This window comes from Miscanthus floridulus, chromosome 4, assembly GCF_019320115.1.
Source record: "Miscanthus floridulus cultivar M001 chromosome 4, ASM1932011v1, whole genome shotgun sequence".
NCBI lineage: Eukaryota > Viridiplantae > Streptophyta > Magnoliopsida > Poales > Poaceae > Miscanthus > Miscanthus floridulus.
In genome coordinates this window covers 91,255,373-91,261,372 of record NC_089583.1, presented here as the reverse complement: position 1 = coordinate 91,261,372, position 6,000 = coordinate 91,255,373, and positions in this window count along the sequence as shown.

Sequence of the window (6,000 nt, the reverse complement as noted above, 5' to 3'; positions counted from 1 at the left end):
GGTTAGTGCATATAGTACATGCTTCATAGGATCATGTATAACAAATGAAATATTTAAATTCATAGCCTACCACTATTGCTTGAATGATTAGTTGATCTAATGGTTAGTATATGAATTTGTTCATGAGCTAGTGAACCCAAGTACTTGATTTAATTTGGATTGCTAAACAAGTGACAAGTACAACATTGGCAAGATAACCCTTGTAAGCGGTGTGAAGAAGCTTGTCATTGGTTTAAACCGGACTTAGGAAGCTTAGACAAATCAATTTAGTTCAAGTCAACTTAGAAGCTCATGATAAATAACAAGAGTACAAACACAAGACAACAATGCAAATGGATATCTAGTTTGTTTCAAGTGGTATCTAGACTCAAGTATTTCATCAAGAATTCAGAAGTGATGTCTAGATCAACTCACAAGTGATATCATATAAGTGGTACTCATGAAGATAGCAAATGTTCAAGAAATGGTCAAATTGACAAATCCAACAAGTAGTTCCATATTAGAAAATTCTTTCAAGTGGTCTCACATCTACACGTGGTATCAATCATGCAAGACGATGGTTCCACAAGTGATCCTCAACTTTAAGTGATCATCAAATGAAGAATGCATCATTCACCTATAAGAGCTCAAGTTTATCAAATGCACGACCCATACTATGACATTGGGGGAGGAGTCCCACAAATTGGTATCAACAAAGATCCTATGTGTGGTATCTCAAGAAGCCCTACAAGCGGTACCTACAGGTGGTATCTACAAGTGGTGTCATTCCAACAATCAAGTGATGTCTATAAAAAATGCAAGATTCAAGCTTCAACCATCTACCCCAAAATACAAACCTTTGCATCAATGAGAAGCACACCTTTTATGGAAATTGATGATAAAGAGGGGAGAGATTATACAAAGATATGAAAGCTTTGGAAGAGTTTGAAACAAATAAGTAGAGGTTGGACATGGACATAGACAAAGAAAGAGCAACATTGAAGAAAAGAGATGGATCAAAATTCTTGGACAAGAGAAGTACACAAGTAGGGGGAGCAAGCTCATGAACTTTGATTGGTTGTATTTGATATGTGCATAGTCATGTGCTTGCTTACATTGCATAAGTTTTAAAATTCAATATGCATTCTTGTGTGGTGTATGCTAGTTGAAGAATTTGATTGATGAAATGAAAACTAGCATGCATAGGATGATAGCTAGACACTTGGTATGCCTTTCAAATAATGCTAGTACCTTGCTTTTAATATTGATCTCATGAGGTATCTAGTGCTTTTATTTCCAAGTGATATTTAGCTAACCATAGTGCTAAGGATGAACTTAAAGGTGCAACTCCGATTAGTATCACACTTCAAAGGTTTACTCTATACACCTTAGCATCATTTGATAGTAATCAGTGCTGACCCTAGGGGTAGGGCACAAGGTGCAATGGCCGAGGGCCCAAGCCTAGGTATACAAACCTCGAGGTCAAGCCGGCTGGTTTTGGCTGGTACATAAGTCGGCTGGTTTCGGCTGATTCAATAGTATTCTATGAGGGAGAATAAGCTGAAATAAGCTGACTCGGCTAAAAAGTAGTTCAAGTGAACAGGGCATATCCATTAGGCATTAGCAAACTAATGAGAAGAGAGATATAGAACTGGCCAAGTGGTCCAAAAAAATAACATCGGCATTTCTTTCCTAGTTTTCTTTCCCCACGGCCCTCGGGTAGAGAGGAGGCGAGGAAGTCACGCTGCACACAGCACACTTTGATCAGTGAGTTCGCGACTTACGCCTTACACATGCGAAGCCAGCGAGCCACGTCACCTTGAAGAGCTAGACTACCGGAGACACGCATGAGGCTGATGACCAGGCAGGGCTCCACAACGACGAACATCTTGATTCTTGGCTTCTTACGAATTGCGATCATCGATCAATTGTTTAGGCCCAAGGTATTTTTTCCTTTTTATTTTTAATCCAAATTAATTATTTGTATAGTAGTCCAGACTTCTAGTACTTTGTACCCATATAGTCATATTTTTCTTCTAATTTAGGTGTTAGAATTTTAGAATGTTACCTAAGAAGCATTTGTCATGGGTGAGAAAAGAAAACAAATATATTACTTTTTTAGTCTGCATTGTTCCTCAATAATTATCATACATCTACAAATATATTGCTTAATCTATATTGTTCCTCGATAATTATCAGACATGTTAAATTAAAAATATGTTATTGAATTTACTTTCGTTTTGCAAGTAAAATTAGTGCCTATATTTTATAAGGTTTTATACATGGTCAAGAGGGGATCGTTGTGACTGAGAACGCCAGAGGGCCCTTAGAATCCTAGGACCGGCACCGGTAGTAATTACTCTCCCACAATTTCAATCTATGCATATGTGCGAGCTTCAAACCAAACACTCTAGCACATATGTAGGGGGAGCTAATACTTACCATTTCGGATTTGTGGTACTTGTCCAAAATCATTTACACATGGTAAAATTGCTTGGGTAAGCAACATGAATCCAAAAGAGCTTAATTTCAATATCTTTGTAGAGTTGTCATCAATTACCAAAAAGGAGGAGATTGAAAGGTCCTTGTGTGGTTTTGGTAATTGAGTGATAACCTAGGTGGACTAATTATGTTTATGTGAGATACACAGATGATTAGTCCATAGGTACATGTGTGTGAGCCATATATGCCATAAAGGTGAAAATTGCTCGGAGATGTTGCAAAGCTCACACATGTGATGATGAAGGAGCTCATTGAACATGAGACATGACATTGAGTCATGTGATCAAGGTGGAGAAGATCAAGACAAGACTTGGCTTGATGGACCAGTTGTAAGAGTGAAGGGTAAGTCAGGAGGCTTTGGAGTGATGGACCGTGTAGGCGGTGAAGCTTGAGCAAGACTTGGCGCTGATGGACGAAGGCAATGGTGAAAAGCAAGTGAAGTCAAGATCGATGAACCAATATGATCACGTGATGATATGAAGTGGATCATATCATTGTTGATCGTGTTGGTGCATGTGTTGCATCGACATTGGAGAAGATGGAATGGAATGCGCAAGGCAAAGGTATAACCTAGGGCATTTTATTTCATCGGTCATAGGTATGTAGAGAAGTTGATGACTGAGGTTTAGGATAAATGGTCATACTATCAAGAGGAGCAAACTTGTTTGTATATCGGTCATCTAGTGCCACTCGAGTGATCTAACTTTGCATCGTCGCTAGGATCGAGTGGCTGTGGCAAGTTGAGTGGCTAATCCTTTAGAAAATATTTGTAAAAAGCTAACACACATACACATGGTGGTGTACACTTGGTGGATGTTGGCACATTTATAAAGGAGAAGAAGTTGGAGTTGATGTGGATTAACTCGGTGAAGAAACGGAGGCAAAAGGAGGTCACTGTGAGTGACCGAACGCTGGTCACGCAGTGATCGGACTCTAACCCAGCGTCTGGTCAGTGGCGCACAGTGAAGGCCTCTCTCAGGTCTCTTGACCGGACGTAGGTGACTGGACTCTGACTAAACACTAGTTTAGCATCTTGTCATGCTGATGTGGAGGCACATAGAGAAGAGGGAGAGTGATCGGGCATCCGGTCATGACTAGAACCTTACTAGAAGTAATCGGACGCCGGGGTCCTGTGTTTGGTCCTACACTGTAGTGTGTCCGGTCTTAGCACTGTGCTATGTCATATCATCACTTGACCATTGACGTGTGGCAGCTGACCGTTGAGATCAAGCAACTGAGGTTGGATGGAGGTGACACGTGGTGTGCATCCATTGACCGGACGCTGGCAGGGTGCGTCCAGTCGATCTGACCAGAGCGTCCGGTCACCCTGAGCTATGCCCAGTAAAGGGGTACAACGGCTCTATTTTCATGGGGGCTATAAATAGAAGAGGGTCTCGGCCTTAGGCTAGTCGCTGAGCACACTAGAGCCTTGGTGGCTTATGTGGGAGTGCTTGGGAGCCCTCTAACTCAATGTAGCTTGATAGTAGTTCATCTGATTGAGTGATTGAGAGATTCTAGTGCAATTGCATTATGAGGTTGCATCGAGTGGCACTAGGTGGTCGTCTTACAAGCCAGTGGTGCTTGTTACTCTTGGTGGTTGCCACCTCCTAGATGGCATGGTGGTGGTCTCCATCGAAGCCCGCAAGAAGCTTGTGCGGTGCTCCAGAGAAGAGCTTTGTGAGGGGTATTGTGCTCGCCCCGCGGGAAGCCACAAAGAGCAACTCTAGTTGAGCATATCATTGAGGTGCCCTCACTTTCAGGGTAGGTTTTTGTGGTGCCTGACATGTGGGCTTGGTGGGTGATGCCAATTAGCCGCCAAACCCCCAAGTGAGCGGTCGACACAATAGGGATGTAGCGTGTTAGCAAGCACATGAACCTTGGGAGAAAATCACCATGTCAATATTGTTCTTCCCAGTTGGTTTGCAATCCCCTTACATAAGCTTGTGGTTACTTTCATATACATTGTGCTTGTGTAGTTGCTCTTGTAATTAGTTAGCTTGTGTAGCTCACTAAATACCTTCTTGCTTGTGTAGCATAGAAGTAGCTCCCTTGCGTGGCTAATTTGGTTTGTGTAACCTTGTTAGTCACATTGCTTAGTTTTTGTAGCTAAGTATTTATGCTCTTTAATTTGGCATTGGTTGCCTTGTTATTGAGCATTGCTAGTGAGCTTAGGAGCTTTGTGCTTTTGCTTACTAGAATTGTGTAGGAGCTCCTCGGTGTGCAAAATACTAGTGGCATAGGTTTGTGTGACCTTGCTCCTAGAATTAGGTTAGGTGAGCTCTAGCTAGCTCGATACCTTAGTTGCTTAATTAGGATCTTTGCAAGGTGCTAGAGAACATAGATAGAGGGGTATAGTCTTGGCTAGACCGATTATTGTAATTCCGCATTTAGTTTTGGTTAGCCGATGCGCTTAAATTTAGAAAGGACTATTCATCCCACCTCTAGTCTGCCATCTCGACCTTACACGGGTGCACCACACCATCAAGGCAACCTCAACCTCTCAGAATACGTGGCTATATGGGTACGCGAATTCATTTCTTTATTCTAACACTTAACTCTGCATAATTTCTAATCATATTGCTTTTTTTTGCAGTCGGCGGCACATGGTGACGAGCCTTGCTCCTAGTTCATGGCATATGCTTTGGCCCACAAGGGCAAGACGACGGCCAACGTTGTCTATAACCCAGAGGACCCACCCTCGGCGTACAACAATGAGTCCATCCATAGCCGTCTCGATGGATACACATTGATGGCAAGGGCAGGTCCATGGCCCAGAGTACGATCCGAGCGCCCATGACCATGATGGGGAAGTGGTCATGAGGACGGGAGGAGGCAAGAAGCATGGTCAGGTTCTGGATTGGCGACGACACAATTGATACGGTCAGTACTCCCACTCTCTCTCAGATTCGAGCACGGAGCACTCGTTCCAGCCCGATGATACGCCCACGGCTAGACTCTACACGGTTCTAGATGAACTGCACTCTAGGTTATTTCTGTTTTATTCATCGTTCATTGATTTTTATATACTTTTGCATTGTATTGTAATATTGGGATGAAATATTGTAGGCTCAGCTGGAACAAAAAACTGAGGAGCCAAGGAGGAGCTAGAGGCGAAGATGAAGACAGAGCGGCAGAGGGCCGAGGTAGAACGACAAAGGATGGAGGCAGAGCGACTGCAGATGTTTGAATATATGAGGGGCTGTTTACTGCTGCAATTGATCAACCTCCGCCACCAATGCCAGTCCCTCCTCCTCAACCTGCTCCAAATATTGTTTCAGGCACTGTGAATCACTTTATAACCTTATAATCATTGTTTCTAGTTTATGCAGAATCAATCTTACAAAGATGCCTAGACACTAGAAACTTAGTGACTAATGCTATATGTTTGTTACCAACTAGTACTTAAGCAATCATACTAGAGCATAATGCAACTGAGAAGATATTACTGATAGTTGCAAGGGTTATACTAGTTAGGCAGCAGAGAGACCATACGTGTTGTTTAATCTTATCTCACACATG